This window comes from Hydra viridissima, unplaced genomic scaffold (assembly GCF_058129835.1).
Source record: "Hydra viridissima isolate aposymbiotic clone 2 unplaced genomic scaffold, HvirCarnegie_v1 scaffold_20, whole genome shotgun sequence".
In the NCBI taxonomy this organism is placed as follows: Eukaryota; Metazoa; Cnidaria; class Hydrozoa; order Anthoathecata; family Hydridae; genus Hydra; species Hydra viridissima.
In genome coordinates, this window is record NW_028324319.1 from 944,562 (window position 1) to 964,948 (window position 20,387).

The following is a 20,387-nucleotide window of genomic DNA, read 5'->3' on the forward strand; positions in this document are numbered from 1 at the left end:
AGTGTGATGTCCGTCTCTGTTTTACGCCAACATCCAACTGTTTTAAAACTTTTCATGAATCCTAAATTTTTTAATACATTTCTCTAAATAAAATGTAAAATCAGAGAGATAAAAGAAAACATGGTTTTTCATCTAAAACACCATTATATCAGATTAAAAAAAAAAATTATTTTAGTACTTTATGCGTCCGTTGTTGCCTAAAAGCAACAAACTCCAAATTGACCCCAAAAAAAATAAAACAAATGGTTTTTTTAATTTCATCATTATACTAGGATCATAAGTGACTAAAATTAAAAAAAGGATGTTTTTTAAACAACAAGAAACTAAAGTGGGCTATAAGAGATTAACACCCATCCTAGAATAGAGGAAGAAGCCACAGGACAGCCCTCAACCCCTCTAGTAACCTTAGCTGTCATAAATTTATGGTACAAATCACACCCTACCAATAAGTCAATAGGAAAATCTTTAGAACCATCATCATAATCAGCTAGAATTAATTTTGAAATACGCGGGTAATTTTTACACGCTCGAGATATCTCTTGGCTCTGCAAAGGGCTACAAATAACTGGCACACACAGGGCCTCAACATACACATACAAATTAGCATTTCTATGTTTTACCTTAAGTTGAACAACATCGAGCTTTTTAACACTGGAATTGTTAAATTGACCGAATGTTTTTATTATTATAGCTTCTTTCCTTATAGCTTTTAATTTCAATCTTTCACATACATCTTTGGTAATATAAGACCTCTGACTACCGGTATCAAATAATATTCTGAATACTCCACACTCACTCTCTGAATTAAAAAACTTAGCCTTTGCTGTCTGTTAGTCAATCCCATTTTGACCCTCATAAACGAATTTTATTTCACGGAGTGTCTCAAAATGTTCCTAAGGTATTGGTTTGTTAATGAATTTTTTTTTTTTTTAATTCTGGATGAGTGTTTATACTCGCGCCAAGTTTTTTACATTTTTTGAGTTATTATGGGCAGTTTCAAATGATCAGCGCGAATAGAAATTTTTAAACCTTTAACAATTTAATTGCGTCAATACAAAGAATGGAAGGTTTTTTATCCATACCGATTGTGCGCATTTTTATTATTATTATATTTGTTACCAGGTGGTACTTTAGAAACGCAAAAATCGGGTAATATTTAAAAAAAGCGCAGTTTAAAAAAAAATTGTTTATCTATTATTTCCACCTCAAGTAAGTTTATTATAACAACATAACATAATAATGCATGTTATATTTTATAATTATAGTTTAATAAACTAGGTTATTTAAACATTTATAATATTTTAAATAAACTTTTAAAAAATTTTAAACTTCATACAAATTATGAAAATGTTTATAGTGTTATAAAACTATGATTAACATTATGAAATTTTGTTTTAAAGCTAGCTATTACAACAAAAGTATCTGAGGTGTATCCCTGTCCCAAGAAGGGTTTTAAAAAAAGAAGATCGAGTCGCAAGAACATGTTCCTAGTTAACGTCACTCTGGATAGAATGGAAACAAACTAGCTGCCCCTAAGGATTTACTTATTTTTAAGAGAACAATTTCCAAAGAAAGCACTAAAAGATCTCGTCGCTTGTCCTTTAATGTGAAAAACTTTCCAGTAAGCTTTTAGCTTGAAAAATCAATAGATAAGAACGTTATTTTATGTTTTATGTCAAATATAGTAAAGATAATTTAATAAATTATGTTTTTAATTTACGGAAGTTCTTCATAGATTAAAATGCAAAACAAACAATGAATTTTTCGTTTGAAAAATTTCAATGAAAAAAGACGAAGAATGGATACAAGGAGTCAGTTACAACGCCTGCTCCCTCGCTACTGGCTGTGAGTTAATAATTCAAAACCTTTCCAATATTTCTAATAATTAGAATTACTTTACTGTAGCCTCTAAACCTTGAAAATGTATTTAAAAAAAAAAAATTAAATTATGTAATTTTTAGAGATATTTGTCTTAAAGGAAGGAATTTATTATATATATAATAAATATAATAGCAGCTATGGCAGTTCTTAGAGATCTTACTTTAATATCGGAGGTCCGAGGATTGATGCCGGTTTAGTCATATAAACGACATTTACTTGTAAAAAATTTTCCCGCGGTGCTCTGTGATGAGCACTTAAAGTTTAATGAGAATTTAAAATAACACACACAAAGTCTAAGTAGATATTTTCTGAAATATATCAACACATTTTGATCTAGTTAAATCTACAGCAAAATATTTAAAGTCCTGTAACAAATCTTTTGGGAGTAACCATTTTAAGTTTGGCTTCGTTTAATCTTAGGTTCCAATAAAAGTAATTTTTTAAAAACATTATCATTTGATACCAATAAGAAGTAAAAAAAAAAGAATATTGCACCATGACTGAAAATGACCTCATAGATCAACAAAAAGGCACTTTAAAATAACACAAATGTTGTTTTTCTATCAAAATCAAGGAACGGTAGGCATTATATATTTCTTAACTCGAAAAGCACAGTGTTTTTTTTGGTATAGGAACACATGAAGAGAATATAAATGAAAATATTAACTGGATTCGACATCAGAATCGATTCGCGCCGTTGTGTTGAAAACTGCTCAATTTTGGTCATAAATTGCCTAGTGCGTAACTTCGAACGACCGACGCTAATACTTCTAACAGGAAAAATTAAAAAATAAAAAAATTTGACTTATAAATATGACCTCTACGCCACTCATTAGAGACTCCGCATGTAATTTGGTTGTCAAAAAAAAATTATGGGATGGCCTACTGTCTGTGGCAAAATGCTATCAGACACACCTACAAGAGTGGTTCAACCTTTCTGAGTTCTTTAACGACTACATTTTCTCATGATTCAACCTTTCCGAGTTCTATAACGACCACTCCTTCTCGTGATTCAATCTCTTTGTTTTAGAATAATTTCTTTACAACTTCTTTGCATAACCAACAGCTAACTAAAAACGGGATTTTTAAGAATGGCCGAAAACTTATTCAACACTAAAACCTGTAACACTCTGAACGAATTCGAAATAGCAAAAATTTAGTCGTACTCTGACGTTGGCCTGACTTTGGTTCGACGTTATCACTGTGATAAAGTGATAAAGTAAAGCAACGCTTCCGACGTTGTGCCAACGTTGGCCCAATGTATGTGTGCTAGCTAGGTCTATACCACCAGGAGTCTTTGGTCATTCTGGAATCACTTGGATTCACTTAAAAACAAGTCAACTACAGCAATATGATAATTGTGTATATTATTTATGTACAAGTCTTCTTATCCACTTTTTTTTTTTTTAATTATTGGTGTTTGCGAAAATTTGGAAAAAAATTGCATATTCAACCCTTTTGTAGTGACACTGTGGACAAGAGTAACCGCCAGGTTGAGTTGTTCCCCAGGTCTGATTTTTCTTTTTCAGTAGTTAGGTTTACATTAGTAGACACCATTTACAACATTTAAAACTTCTGAGTGGTGTGACAAAGTTAAAAAAATTTTGCTAAATAATAATTTTTTTTTAACCATAAATGTTAACAAAATTAGGCGAAAGCTCAGTTGAAAACCCGCGAAATCAATAAAATGGGTATACAATGGCGGAATGTTTACATAAAACGTGTGCTGTCTGTCTTAGACAGTTCAGTAAAAAGTCAACTGAAATTCAAAAGATCACTCCTGCAATTGAAACAAAGATAAAAAGATTCGTCTGGAACCAGTATAATTTAGAAGTACTCAACTATCCCAAGATTATTTGTAACAATTGTCACAGAAACCTTTATAACCTCAACATGAACGAAGAAGAGTACCTTGGGAACTGGCTAGAGAAGATATCCAAGGTAAAATTCATGTTAATCTATGTTTTTTTGTTTTTATTATTTATAATTACTTTCTAATTAATACTCTGTTTTATTTACAAACATATTTTCTAAACTAAAAATATGGAATTGAGAAAACTGAAAGTTTTTTTAAGCAATATCTGTGTTGTTAAACAATTAATAACACATGTATTATTACATAAATGTACATTTAATTGTAATGAACTTACAACATACTTAAATTTTAATCTTACATAGGATATTTTTAATTTTATAAAAAAAGAAAATGAAGCTTACCTTGGATAAATAGACTGAAAGAACATACAGGATGTTAAAATAATATCACTTACTAACCACTAACTATTTTTAGATTGCTAGATTACATCTTGGAAGATCATCAAATATCAACCAAATGACAAATGAAATTGATGCTTTAAATGATTCTACTCCTGAACATGTAAAGTCTTTCAGACTATCTTCTGCATGCTTTGGTTTTGTAGGTTAGAATTATTATCATCATTGTTATTGTTTTATTTTTTCATACATTTATTGCTTCGCATAACAAAATTAATTGTTCTAAATAATGTTTTTTGAATAAAATATTTATGTATTTGTTTTTAAACAAAAATATTTAGTTTTTATAAAAGTATTTAGTCTTTAGTTTTGTTTTTAAACAAAAAAATTTTAGTGCTATGAGTAGCTCACATCTATACCGAGAACAAAGCTGTTAACAATCTCATTGAAGCAGCAGAACAGCTCGACCTAAGTATTCAGAGCGTGTAGCCTCAGGTAACTAAATTGAACTGTTTTTTTCTAACAAAAATACATATAAAAAAAACCAAAAAAATAAAAATATTTTATTAATGTTTGTTGCCAGGTATACTTAAGCAAAAGATGGAGGCTGAAAATATTTGTAGAGGACAGAAGTTTCAGTTGGTTACTCAAGGTTCTCCTTTATAAATTGTTATTGGGATTCCAGACAAGAAAAGTGACCGAATTGAGCAGAAACAGGTGTCCTTTGGTGCTGTTATAGAGTTAGTTAAATCTCTTGAGCTTTCAAAGAATCAAACCAAGAACTTTTGTTACAAATACAGAGCTAGTATGGGAACTCAAACATGTATTGAAGAAAATATTTTTAAAAAAATTGAGGCTCTTCATATTTGTATAGATGAATTTTACATTACTAATGAGGAGGAGTTCATGGATGGAGAAGAAGTTATTACTAGAACATTGGTTCATGTAAAAGATACATCTACATTTATACAGCACATTATAACAGAAAGTGGAATAGATCCTATGACTCCAGTTTGAGGATAACTATGGGTTCAGGTTTGAAATTCCTTAAGGTCACTGTAAATGTTTTTAATCGTCAAGAAAAAACCTCGGCGGATTCAGAGCTCGATGATGTTGGAGTAAAGAGATCCTTTCTTATAGCAATTGTTGATGGGGTTTCTGATGGTAATGGTAATCTCTAAAAGCTTATTGAGCCTCTGAATTTACAAGATATAAAGTATTATATTGCATTTGATCTTAAATGTGCAAATTCAGTTTTTGGAATTAGTAGTCATGCTGGGATGTACAGCTGTTTAAACTGTGAGGGATCCTGCACTCTATGTTTCGAGGATACCAAGGCATAGGATTTAATGGAAAGAATCAATTTGATTGTTTTTGCAATGTTTTAAAGCCAGGAAATGGTCAGGCAATATTTGAATGCGTTTTAAAACATGGTGAAGATAAAATTGATATGTCTTTGTCTGTGAATCTGAGGATCGCGAGCTATGGATTAAAAAACTTCCAGAGTTAAAAAAGTCAAAGATGTTAGTAATAATAGAATGTCCCAAATTGTTGGCGATGAAGGTTTGTATTTATTTAGATAAGTATTATGTTACTGATTCGTATCATGATACGTAGTTAGTTCTTAAATATATGTTTATTTTTAGTCGCTGAATTACTTAGGAACTAAGTTATGTTCCATTTTGTTATAATTAAATGTTATAAATTGCAGTTCGTATGTGTTTGTTGATTTAAATTAAATTTACAATAATGAAATGGTTTAGACGAAAATTTTTGTAAGTTAATTCAATCCAGAAAGATTAAATATTTGGCTCTTGTCTGGTTTCGCAGCCCCCCCCCCCCCTTTTTTTTTTTTTTTTTTTTGCAGATTCTGGAAGATCCTTGTCTGAAACGGAAAAAAATGGTATTCATTTTTATTTTTCACAAAGAAAAAGTACTCTAATTCACATTTGAATATTACATTTTTCCGTTAAAAGCGACGCTGCTTTTACCTCCATTTTGAAACTTTTTAATGATAGTTTTAAAACCATTAATTCAAACCGCTGAAACTATTTACCTGGTTTTTACAAGCGTTAAGAAATACAAAGAACAAAAAAATGGATGGAGTGTTATCAACAAAACAAAATCAGTTTTTAAGTAGTTTTTACACTCTATCTTTGATGTTTCTCCATGTTTTGCTGCGCCACTGCCTAATACCAGTAAACAACAGGTAAGAGGTATAAAATTATATAGGATTTTTTCGTACGGTTTTCATTTGTCATTTCTTAAATTAGGACCTTCTTAAAGCATAGGAATTTGTTAGGTCACACCACGGTAATTAAAGAGGTTTAAGAAAGAATCGACTTCAATATTTGTTTGCTTTTCTGTTTAGATGACAACAGTATTATCGGAGAAAGTTAGTTGAAAAGCATTTTAAATTTTTAAAAAGGAAAAAAAAAAACTTTTTAATATCTGCTTTTTTTGAAGTAGGTTTAAAATTTCAGGTTTTTGAAATCTTATGTATTATAATCTTAAATATTTTTTAATAACTTAAAAAATATATCTATGTTAAATTACACCAGGTTGTAGAAAATAATTATAGTTTAATGATAAGGTTGTAGACTGTAAGAGCAGATTAAATAGATCAAAGATCTATTTAATCTACTTAACCTACTACCAAAGTGAAAATTCACTATCAATTGTTTGTTTGTTTTTCTGTTTAGTTGATAACAATGAAGAGAGAGGTAGTAGGTTTAAAAGGATTTTTATTTTTTATAAATTAAGTAAAGTGTTTTTTAAAATATTGATGACTTTAAAGTAAAACAGTAGGTTTTTATAATTTTATACAATAAGGCCAAGAACTTAGGTCCTACTTAAAATTATATTGTCAATAATAAAGAGAAGAAATTTAAAATTAAACAGTAAGACAGTTTTTTTTTTTTTTTTTTTTACATCAAGTAAGTTTAATTAAGATATATTTTCTTTAGTTGATCAAGAGAGAATTAATACAGGAATTAGTTATATTAGTTAAGTTAATTTAATTTTAAAAAGTTAAGTAGATATTTTCATGTCTAAACATTTAAGTGCTTTTATTGTTTAGACACAGAATTGAAGACTGACATAAGTCAGTGTTTTTGCTATTAGATATTTGTTAATAGGAATTTAATTATTTGTACCGTAACTGGAATTTTAAAACTTCAAGTACTTGAGCTTTATTTTATTTTTTCTTTTAGGAGAGTTGGAAAAAAAACTAAGCACAAATTGTATGACTAGTATAGTTAAAAAAATGAAGCATTTATATCTGTACCTCAAAAGTCCTAGGTCGGTTGTCACATTTTAGAAATTGTCCAGGAGAGAGGAAATAGTAAAAAAATTAGTCTTAATTGGCTTATTCTTGATGCTTAAATTTGTGTTATTTTTTTTCGTGTTTTGTTTATTTTGCCTTTAGGCACATGAAATATAATTTTGACAAAAATAAAAAATAAAAAGTTAAATAAAAAAGTGAAAAATCATTTTTGAACAACAGACGTGTTTCCTTTGACCATTGGGACATCAGACCTTTTATATTGACCTAACTTTGTTTCACATTGTTGTAGGACAACATTCTTTATACTTCTGTGGATACTGAAAAAACTAAAAAGGTCTCATAGATAACACATTTTTACAAAAAACTGGACAACCGACCTTTGTCTTCTGAGGTACAGATGGTAAGATTTAAAAATTATTTTATTTTATAGTTTTGGTTTAGTTCATAGTTAGTTTTTGTTAACTATTTGTTGGTTTTAGCTTCAGTTATCTTTTTTCTTATTTTAGACAACTTTATGGAGGAAATGAGGGGAATAGGTAAAGAAAATTATAATTATATATTTGTTCATATGTAAATATTACTTCATCAATTATTCTGAGGTAAATTTTTGCCTTTATTGTCTGGTAGAAGCATAACTGGTAGAGCTGGGTTTTAAATTTTATATAATTTTTATGGAGAAATATGTGCAATAGGTGAAAGAATTATTTAATAACATAAGATTTTTAAACTGTTCGGATTTTACTTATATTTTTATTAAAATTAAATTTTTCACAAGTTTAACCCTTTTTAATTTACTCTTTTTTTTTTTTTTTAAATACTTTTAGCATCCTCTTCATCCTACGAAAATGGTGAGGTTATGCTTTATATTTTGATTAAATAAAATTGCAAATATTTTTTATCTTTATTATATCCTTTTATTTGTAATTTTAGAGCCGTTAACATTTGAGCAATACCGAAGTTATCGCTCCCAACACCTAGGGCCTCTCTCGGAGAGGTCCTTCAATAAGTGGTGTAGTAAGGGCGGTATGGATAAGTCATCCTTTAAATGGAGGACTCATCCATACTGGGGTGCTGGGAGACACTGAAGAAAAAACAGAAAGCAAAAGGTTGTAAATGTCTTCTATCAGTGAAGGTATTTATAATATTTATAATATATTTCAGTAGTTATATTAAAACCTTTTACATTGTTTTGCATTTTGTTTACAAAATGCAAAACAATGTTGTGGTTTCAAAAAAATGTTAGTTTTTGGATTTAACTTGAAATTAGTTTTAAAAATGACAAAAGAAGTAGACGTAAGAGAAAAAATTATGCACAAATATTTACAAAATCCTAATAGTAGCTACAAATCGATAGCAAAATCGTTGGAAATAAATCCATACACAGTTCGTCGTGTAATTCAACGTTTTTCTCAAACAAAATCTGGTGGTGGAAGAAAGGAAGGTTTTAAAGATATAGAAATAGTTAGAAAACTGGTTAACAGTTTTAAGAATAACCCAAGCCTTTCACTAAAGGAACGCGCAAAAATATATGGATTTTCTCCTAGTTTTGTTGCAAAAGTTAGACTCAAACATGGTTTTCATTCTTTCAAAGCACAATAAGTGCCCAACCGTTCTGAAACTCAACAAAAAAAATTGTAAGAACTCGCGGCAGAGAGTTGTATGACACTTTTCTTTCTAAAAATTTCTGTATTATTGAAGACGATGAAACTTATATCAAGTGCGATTATCAACAAATTCCTGGTGCTGTTTATTATATTGCCAAATACAGAGGAAAAGCAGATAAGAAATTTAAATTCACAAAACATGACAAGTTTGCTAAAAAAGCTTTGATTTGGCAAACTTTTTGCAGTTGTGGCAAAAAATCAGCACCTTATATTTCTCAGTCCACACTTTCTGGTCATATATATGTTTAAGAATGTTTCCAAAAACGCCTTTTACCTCTAATTAAATCACACAATAACAGACCTGTGTTCTGGCCTGATTTAGCTTCAATTCGTTATTGTAAACTAGCTATGGAATGGTATAAAAAGAATAATGTGAAACTTGTACCTAAAACAGAAAATTCTCCAAACTGCCTTAATTGAGAGTTATTGAAAATTACTGGGCTATTGTTAAAAGAAAAGTGAAAATAATAAAAAGCTTTGTAGAAACATTAAAAGATATTAAAAAATCATTTGAAAAAGCATCAAATAGTTTTGATTCTTATTCTGTGCGCAAGCTTATGGGTACCACTAAAGCAAAAGCTGGAAATTTTATTAGTTTCCCACAGGAATAACTAATTTTTTAAAATGTTTGATCTTCTTATATTATTGCTTAAAACTATTACTTGTTTCGAAATAAAAATTGAGGAGTACTTTTTTTAGTTGTTTTTCTTCTTTTAAATTTATTTTGTCTACACGCTTTATTACAACAATAAGTATGTAATGCACGAAATGATTTTAAAAAAAAATTTAAAAAATAACATAAATATGCAACAAAAACATCATCGCTTTTTTAAAGTTGCAGCTCGATGACATGTTTGAAGGAATACTTTGAAAATGATAAGCAATTCAATAACCATTTTATCCACATGTTTCTTAGAAACCAATCAGAATTGAGAGAAGAGTCCCATCAGCAGGGTTAGATAACTGAAAAATCTTAAGGTTTCTTTCAAGAAGCGATAGTCATAATTAATGCCATTTAAAACTGTAACACAAATTTTTATGGAGCTGAATATGAAATAACTTTTGATAGAAAATAAAAGTATTGGAATATGCTTGTCTAAAACAGGAAAACTTAATGAAATTTAGATATTTTTCATCAAGTTGATTAGTAACGAATTATTGTTTTAGGAAACAACCATTCATTCTTTAAAGAACCCCAGAGATTACTTGACGTTGGTGCTGAGGGAGGACCTGTAGAGGTTCTTCAAAGAACTCTTTGTACGAGTTTTTCGGAAGAACCTTACGATATGGTTTTTTAAAGAACCATAAAACCGGGTTTTGAAGAACCTAAAAGTTTTTCAGCGCTCCGATAAATCATCCGGATAGGCACTTCGAAGAACCTTATAGAGAACTTTTTTTTTTAAAAAAAAAACCCGTTTGTAAACGTTCTTTAACAAACTTTCTTTGAATAACTTTCAGATTCAAGAGACCCGACTGAAAAAATGTTCACTATACAAAACTTTGAATATTTTGTTGAAAAAACCTAATTAATAATTATTATTGAATTATAATTGTTTTTTAGTCTAACAATTTCATTAAAACTTATTATTTTTTCAAACTTTTCTAATTAATCCAAGCTATTCCGAAAAGTTTACATCACGTGATAGTTATGATTTAACGTTTTATCATTGACTTGTTATGCAAAATGATGAATTAAACAACGACTAGATAAACAAAAAGCATATGTTATAAGCAATAAAATATTACAAAGCTATATATGAGAAAAACATGAAAACCCACAAAACCTTGCAGAATTCATATCCCCCCTATTGCTCCATTCAATGTAGCATTTGAAATAGTAAAAAAATTGACAACAGAAACATAAAAACAGAACTAAACTATAAAACAATATTCAATAGAAAAATGAATAAACATATTTAGCAATGTCTTATTTGAAAAAAAAATCTCTTGTATTACCCACAATTTGTTACCTCTCTTAGGCTTTCATTAATTTCACACTCAATTTAAGCAAACATTTCAGAAACGAAATGGTATTTACACTTTAATTTAACCTTGCTTAAAATTTTATCTTCCATGCCCTTCATCCATCGATAAAGTTCTTTATCGAGATCTTTACCAATTCTCAGTTTCGTTTTGCTAAGAAGCTTTAACATTATTATTACAAAGATAACTTTTAAGTCGGAACACACACACATAAAAAAAAAAAAATCAATGGAATAGTTAAAAGCCTACCTATTGAGCAGAGCATACCCTTAGGTTTTTAACTAAAAGTTAAAAACCTAAGGGTATGCTCTGCTCAATAGGTAGGCTTTTAAACTGTGCCAAGACAACCATCAAAATCCTTTGCTCGCATTAATCAACCACCTTGCTAACGATCAATCAGCATATTCATATCTGGACGAAGTTTACGGTATTTATTTATCGTATCCTGATGACGTTTTGGTACATTTGTATCATCCTCATCAATAGTAAGGTGTGTCGCTTTCAGACTTTTTTTTAAAAAAAAATAAGTAAAATTTAGGGTATAAGTAAAAGTTGTGAAATTTTATGGAGAATCCAAACCTGATTTCATTTTTTAAATCATAAAAATATTTGCTTAGGTGATTTGCTTTTTTTGGAAGTATAAACGGTTTCCATTTTCTTTAAAACGGAATGAAGAGGTTACCGGACAACATTGTTCATTAAAAAAGCAGAGTTACAAACGATGTGATAAAGTTATATTTGGGTTGTAAAAAGATTATTTAACTTAATAAGTCAAAGTTTAAATTTATTTTGTGTAATACTTATGCAAAATAATTTTTTATTTCTAAAAAGTGTTTACAAAAATAAAAAAAAATTTTTTTTTTCATCGTAATGTTGATCACTAAATTACTAAACTACATAACTATTAAATGTATATTGATAAGTGTTAATTTAAGAACTACATAACTATTAAATGTATATTGATACTACAAGAAACTACATAACTATTAAATGTATATTGATAAGTATTAATTTAAGAACTCTTACACAATTGCTTTTGTTCTTGTAATATATTCTAAAAATCTTTTTTCATTCCTTACCAATGGAATGGAATGTTTGTTGGAAGTATTTTATAACTTATGATGGTATGATGCCACCCAAAACCAGATTAAATACTAGTACACAAGTTAGTGTTGCATTTGGTACAGGAAAACAGTTTTTAGTTTCAGAGTTACCTACTAATAGAGACGTTATAAAATATGGAATTTTATTGAGAGAGGACTGCGATGACATAAAAAAAAGAAATTATCCTGTAAAAGAGATGGCCAAAGATTTTCTACCAGCTTTATTACATCAGTGTTAATGTGCAAACTTGGAATTTACTTCACAGAAATTAATTACCGACAAAACGATTTGCGATAAAAAAGTGACATAGTGGAATGAGGCTTCAGCAATCGCTTGTCCAAGAAAGAAAGGAGCCAAACAAATATTAGACTTTGAGACAAAACTTGATAAACTTTTTGATATATTATTATGCAAATGTCCGATTGTAAAATGTGATGCTTTGATTGATTGTGATAAAGAAATTCATTATAAATGCAAATGTATTAAAGAGTACAAAATACCATCTAATGAGGTTATTTTTATATATTTTCAAAGAGTTAAAGTTGGAACTGTTAGCAGGCTTCAAATCGGATTATGTGATAAGATTGAAACCAGGAAAGACTATAAAAAATGCTTTAAAAATAAAGGCAAAAGTGATGTTAATAAAAAAAAAAAAAAAAACTTGAGTCAGATGAGATAAACTATCAAAATGAAAGTGATTTCAATAATGAAACAGTAGCAATTGATAAAAGTAATGAGAATACTAATGTAGAATTACCTCTAGAGCTCGTGAAGCCATTAGAAGGAGGAAATAAAAAGTATTACAATTCCTTAGATATTACACACATAGCTATGAACAGCATAAGGTTTAAATTTTTCAGATAATTTTTTTTATTAACTATGTGTTTATACTATATATATTTATAACTTCTCGTATTGATATGGGGCGTCTTCACGTGCTACAGCTGCAATCGCCACAGCAACACCTATTGATGTAGGATTAATAAAATCTGATGATAAAAATTTAGTTATTGACCATTGTAAAGTTTTTTGAGCGCAAGAAAAAATTGTTTCTAAGCTTAATAAAGATTTTGCCAATATAGCAAAAAATGGAGAAGTGAAGTGCATGTTTTTTGATGGGAGAATTGATCAAACCAAACAAATGACTGAACTTGATGGTTCAAATGCAAAATTTCCAGTAACTGTGAAAGAAGAGCATTACTCTGTTTATATGGAACCTAGAGGAAAGTATTTATTTCACTTTACTCCTGAGAAAGCAACAAAAAGTCTTAAGCATGCAGAGATAACAGTTAATGATATTGTTGAATGGTTGACTGCGAGAGGTATTAACAAATCTTTGAAAGCTGTTGGTGGAGACTCTGCAAATGTTAACTCTGGTTGGGAGGGTGGATTCATTAAACATATAGTAATAAAATTAGGGAAAAAACTTGTTTGGCTTATATGCCAACTCCATACAAATGAGTTGCCACTGAGGCATCTTATAACCAACTTAGATGGTGAAACGAAATCTAACAGTAAATGGTCTGCTGTTATTGGATCCATGCTTGATCTCGCTGTAGATCTAGATGTAAATCCATCCTTTTAAACCATTAAAATTGGTAATTCACTTTTTTCTCTGGATGATAAAATAATAAATGACTTATCTCCAGATCAATTTTATGGTTATAGAGTTGTCCGCCCCATTAGAAGTGGTATTTTACCACCAAAACTTTATTTATTACAAATTGGGCCCGTTTCACATTCAAGATGGTTTACTACTGCTAACAGAATATGTAGAATATAGATCTCTAAATATGGCATTCAAGGTAAAAATTTAAAAAATTTAATTGTTAATTTTCCTTGTTGGTTTAAGTTCGCAGTTGAACATTCTTGGTTTGAAGGTCCTAAGCATGTAATTTACCAGTTGCAACAACTCAAGTCCATAAAGAAAATGTTGTTAAAATAGTGTTGCCCTCAAAGATCAGCTTGGCTTTGTTTCAGTGAGTGTATAATTCAAAAATTGTTGTGTTCTAGTACTGAAGATGATAGAAGCGTTGCTGTTAAGAAGATAAAAGGTATTAGAGGTACCGGAAATGAGGATCTACAAAAAGTTGATTCATCTCCCAGACCAAAAAAGACTCCTATTCTAAACTTTAATGCTGAAAAATTGGTAGACCTCATATCATGGAAGTCACCAGTTTATGAACCGGTCCTAACTACCTGTCTAACAACTTCTGAAGTCAATGAGTTTTTATCGAAACTATGCAGGTGCCAAATTAGCCATGTCATGGGCATCCTATCGAACGGTATGTGAAGCAAGTTTAGAGATGCTTCAAGTAGAGTGTATACTCATGAAAAGAGAGATAGATTTGTACGAACTCAAGAGGCAAATAGAAAGTTTATGTCTAAAAATAATATTAAACAAGATCTTGAAAATTTGACAAAAATATTTTTGTAGCAAATTTATAACATTTTGATATTTAAAACTTTATTTACTTTAAAAAGAAAAAAAAATTGTCTTGTTATTTTTCTAACATCAGTACAAATAAAATTGAGCCAAACAGTATTTGAAAAATCTATAAAAATTTCTTTTTTTGAAATAAACATGCTTATAAAAAATTAAATTCCAAGTAAACATCTAATTTTGACTTTTTTACAAATTCTTAAGGAAAATTATTCATATCAAAATTATTTTTAATCAACAATTATACCCCAAACATATATATCATAAATTTAAAAAAAGCTCACTAATATTTAAATAAAATCCCGGGTTTTTTTTTGAGAAACCAGGTGAAAATTTTTTTGAAATATAAAAAGGCAAATCACCTAAGCAAACTTTTTTTAATTCAAGTTTTAAAACCAGATATGGATTCTCCATGAAATTCTACAATTTTTAGTAACACATAAATTTAAAAAAATTCCAAAATCGACACAAAACCAATAACCAATAGGCAGAGAATTTGGCTAAAAATTTTTTATTTTTTCAATCATTATTTCATCTTTTATTATTATTTTATCGTTGAATAGTAGCGCCACCGAAAAAAAAAGAAAAAGGGTTTAATGATAAAGAAGTTCAACTAGAACTATGCCGAGCTTATTCTGCTGGATTTTATTAGTTTTTCATACTTGATAGTTTTCTTTTTTTTTTTTTTTTTTAAGTTTTCTTTTGCGTTTTTCTCTGTTTTTTGATTTTTGCGAAACATGGTGTTATTGAAAACAAAATTTTCTAAATTCTGTAAAACTTTTTTTCAAGTTTTAAAGAATTTAGAGTATTTGGTGGTGTGCCACCTTAAGAATTCAGTATGAAAGACAACATGTAGCAAAATGACGTGTTAAATATTCAAACTCTTATTCGTAAAAACTATTTAATATTTGTTTTATTTTTATTTGTTAATTTTTTTTTCAAAAAAATAAAAGTTATAACATAATCAAGATGTCAAATATCCAAAAAAAAAGAAGACAATTTGTCAACTCAGTAGCTTGATTGGAAAAGGTCTAGAGTTTCTTCCATCAGAACTTCCAACTTCTAGAGATATCCTCAAGTATGGCTCATATTTAAGAGAGACAAGTGAGAAAGACCAGATGAACTTCTTTGTTGATCAGCTAGTTCACGATATTATTTAAGGAATCATGATAAGGTGGAAAAAAGCCAATGCTAAATTTGTAAGTCAAGTTATTAATTCTGAAAGGAGAATTAAACAGAAGGTAAAAGACTTGTGGTCATTGGCTGTAAGAGTTAGTAATGGCAATGTAACTATATCAGTGAGATAGAGATATATAGAAAAACTTGATAAAATGTTTGATTTGTTTACATCTAGTTGTAAAATACTGCTTTGTTCTGAGAATAATTGTGAACAAAATTGTGACAGAGAAGTTCAAATTAAATGCATCAGTAAAAAAGAAAAGAAATTTCCTTGTCATGACTTAAAATTTGTCAGATATCAAAGAGAAAAAGTGGGAACAAAATGTGTCTTTCAAATAGCAGTCACTGCTGTTTTTGAAATTAAGAGATAAAAAAACTACAGCATTAAAGTGGTGCATAATAGGAAAACGGGCCACCCAAATAAAGAAATCAAAAATAGACAAGGAAATGATAAATCAAGAAAAAAATTTTATGTTGTCTCAAGGCAACTCAAATGAGGTCTCTTTAGATCCCAATGATGAAAGAAAAATGAGTATTAATCAAACAAGCAAAGAAGTAAAAGACAAAGTTGGTTTATATAATACCATGAATAAAAAAAAGTAGCTTTAGCAAGCTTAAGGCATCATACAGGTTTAAGAGAGACTGCAGAAAAAGCAACTGCTGCTCTTATTGATGCTAAAATTATGACATAAGAAAATACTAGTCTTGTCATTGATCATAATAATGTTAAGAGAGCACTAGTCTAGTCAAATTAGGGTCCAACCTGGACAAAATTTGGATAAAGATGAATTTGGTATCATTCGAAGCGTAATTTTATCTGCTTTAACATACCCAAAATCCACCAAAATCCATATTGGGCAAAAAAAGTTATGATTATTTTAGCTCACCTCACTTTTATTCAAATTTATTGAAAATACAAAAAAAAACCGTCGTGTCTACTGTCAATAAGTTGTAATAACTTGTTATAAAGTTGCTTAGTCTTTGTGAAATTTTGCGCAGATATAGCCTAATGTGTTAAAATTTAAAAAAATGAAATGTGCTTCAGAAATCTTTTAAATGCTGATGTCAGCAGTTTTTTTACAATATTTTTTACATAGGCTAATACTTATAGTATATTAACACACCTTTACTTAAAAATTTATTAGATATATAGTTGATACTGAGACTGAAATAAAAAAAAACTTGTTTATTAGTATAACTATTTAAAAAAACAAGCATTTTTGAAATATTTTCTTTCATAATAAATATATTTTTAACTACTGTTGAATAATTTTTCATTTAAGGTTTAAATTAGTGCTTTTTACACTCGACTAATATAATTAGAAATAATATCAAAAGTCAAATAAAAAAAAACATTCTTTCAAAAATGTTTCCATCTCCATCTTCACTACTTTCATATTCATTTTCGCTGTCATCGATATTGACGTCATTTTTTGGTGCATTTGTGCACTCCAAACCTTGGCACTGTCCGCAGGCTGTCATGTAATTTATTCCATGACGTCGACATTGGCATTGTTTTCCACATGGTGTTTTAGTATTAGTGCCGCAGTTATAATGTTAAGAATGTGAATTGGTGCAGAATCCTGAATAAAAAAATACTTAAGTTGAAAAGTTAATTAAAACTATTTTTGGGAGCTGGTTTAAACTTAGATTGTTTATTGAAAAATGAGTATTTTCAAGAAATCCGTTTTGAAAGTAAAATCGGCATTTGTGGTTTATTTTGCTGCTCCAGTATACGTACTTTGTCTGTCTTTATAGGTACTAAAACGTCATTTTTTCCTTCTCCATCCCCACTTTGTTTCATCCATATTGACTCCCAACCATTGCCGAATTTGTAAATACACTCGAAACGAATGGTACTTGATCGCGCTTTCAGTTGGTGGTAGTCGTTCTGGCTGAATTCCTTTTTTGGAAGTTGCCACCATTCTCATATATTTTTGTTTCCTTAGTTGTGCTAGCGAGACTTGTTTATTTTTTTCACCTATAGTAATAGTTGAGCTAAATTAAACCTCTGCAAAACAATGTGGACGTATAATTATAAAATAAACAATATTATATATCAATAAAAAAAAATATGATCATTGCCTTGCACACCATATATGTTCAAAACCACTTGTATTCCAACATTAGCTACCTGATCTTGTGTTGCAAAAGGATCTTGGAATACTGTACATAAAGATTGAGCGAACTCACTATTCGATTCAATAAACTTCAGTACAGCTATCTTTCCTTGACTAAAAAGCGCAAAGGTAGTATCACATCCACTCCATGCATGGATAAACAACAAACATTTTTTCACGTGATATGATAAACTTTATGTAACATTCTTTATGATAATTGTTTCCGTATATTTTTTTTCATAATTATTTTAGCTTAATGGCGCAAAAAAAATCTCACACATGGTTTGATCCCACATGTGAACCAACATAACAAGAATGTCTGTATCATCAGCTATTATAGTCACACATTTTCCATTTTGTACAAGCACAATTCCTTTTGTAGCAATGGTTCTGTCAGCGTCTCCTTCGCATTCCACTACTATATGACCTTTTTCTCTTAGCTTTATTACCAATGCTTTGATCAAAGCAGTTTTGTTATTGCTGTTTGACAGAAATTCAGATTGTTTGCAGTTCACTTGGTTTTTTGGTTGGAATACAATGTTGATAGACTTTCTTGCTCTCCTTTGATGTTCTTGATCTTTGATGGATGATTTGTAACCATCAAAAATAATTAAAGCATGATTACCATACTTTTTTGTAATATATGTACAATATTGTTCAATAATGTCTGAATATGTAGCTGGGAGACTCCAAAAAACTCGATGCAGCAAAGCTCCGCCGTCAAGAATATAGGTTGTGTCATTATTCACTTTTAAAATTGTTGAATCCTTAATGAGTTCTCTACCAAGCTCTGCTTTGTTTGGTTTCCTCATTAATCCATCTTTGAAGAGAGATGTGGGCTCCGGTGTTAATTCATATTCGAAGCAGTCAGTCAAATCTTCAACCCTCTCAATTAGCATGATTAGTCTTTGGAACGAAACATTAGGATCTACGTGGACTGCATCGCCATTAACTTTAACAGATGGCATCAACTTGGCAAGTGTCTTGACCTGCTTTGAATGCTTGATAGCTGCTTGATTGATTGCAATATTATTAAGACTGTTTTGAATCTCTAAACCCACATTTTCTGCTTGATCACAATTGATTTCATCATTCTTATCAACACATAGGCTAGTAAATATACATTGAAGTCCTGAGTCTTGAAATTCAAATGGGTTAAACAGCTCGAGCTGCTCCTTTAATGCTTTAAAATCTTTAGTATCTCTTTTTCGCCGAGACTCACCAGATTCACAATGTTGCTGACTGCTCTCAAAACGATGCTTTGTCAATGTTGACATGGAATCATGGATTGCTCCGCATTTGTGCAAGTTACTGACCCAAAGATTCCTTGTAGACTCTGACATACGCCTTCCTCTAGTTAAGCCTCCATTGCTTTTCATTGATTTTATCATGCACTGTTCAATTACTAAATCAGGCCAAAGACCAGCCCAATATCGATCTGTACGTCTAATACAATGGTAACCTGATTTACAGTAAAGCCAAGGATGTTCTAAATTAAGCGAGTGCATAGATTGTAGATACAACCGATAACTTTTGGCATAGTTTATATGCCCTGTTGCGGAAAATAAATAAGCATCAGCCTGGTGGCTTAAAGATGTTCGTGCCAGTTCCCAGTTCTCTCTGTTCTGATGAACATTTTGATAATGCTAATGTATTCAAGATATTGCAAACATAGTTTTGCTGTTCTGGATGAATGGGAAAGCTGTGTTTTTAAATTTTCAATAAGATTTGTGAATCTTATAACTTCACTACTATTGTTTATCACTTCCAAATCCATGTTTCCTTAGACCAGATCCTGATACATATTTTCTAGAGAACTATCAGCATCATCTTTAGGGCTTTTTTTAAAAAGTAGACTCATTAAGGTAGACTCAACTAAGAAGTGAGCTCTTAGTGCTCTAGCTACTGCTTTACCAGTCATTATATGCGTGACAGAGTTGTTTGCATATATAAGTTCCAGTAATCTATTCAGCCCTGATCCCTCCATGACCATACCAATACTTCCTAGGAAGCTCATAAAGATGTGGAATCCTTATGAGCTTCCTAGGAAGTATTGGTATAGTCATGGTCAAAATTCAGCTCTACAGTTTACCAAGTACACAAAATATATTATTTGAAAAGAAAAATTAGCGCATTTTGAGCATGCTATGCTGGTATTAAAGTAAAAAATGATGGTGTCATCATTTTATGTAATTAATTTTTACATTTTTATAATTTGTAAACCAAATTTTTTTAAAAATATTATATGAATCGCGTCATTTTTCGCTGAATTATGACAATTTATTGACAGCAAGTCGTACGGGTTTAGTTTATTTTTTTAAAAAAAATCTACAAAGTGAGGTCAACAATAATATTTATAACTTTTTTTGCCCAAAATAAATTTTGGTGGATTTTGGATATATTAAAGTAGATAAAATTACGCTTCGAATAATACCAAATTCATTTATATCCAAATTTTGTCCAGGTTAGCCCTTTTTTAGACTTATTTTGACTAGACTACACAGGAAAAATTA

General features: G+C 29.8%; 4 pseudogenes; 2 read left to right on the forward strand and 2 right to left on the reverse strand.

Annotated features, from left to right (window-relative positions):
• Nucleotides 1-3,579: 3,579 nt before the first annotated feature.
• On the forward strand, nt 3,580-5,438 carry LOC145191518 (uncharacterized; annotated as a pseudogene).
• A 6,719-nt stretch (nt 5,439-12,157) lies between these two features.
• LOC149876471 (uncharacterized) lies at nt 12,158-14,234 on the forward strand (annotated as a pseudogene).
• A 2,730-nt stretch (nt 14,235-16,964) lies between these two features.
• Nucleotides 16,965-17,801, reverse strand: LOC149876472 (uncharacterized; annotated as a pseudogene).
• A 44-nt stretch (nt 17,802-17,845) lies between these two features.
• Nucleotides 17,846-19,900, reverse strand: LOC149876473 (uncharacterized; annotated as a pseudogene).
• Nucleotides 19,901-20,387: the final 487 nt, after the last annotated feature.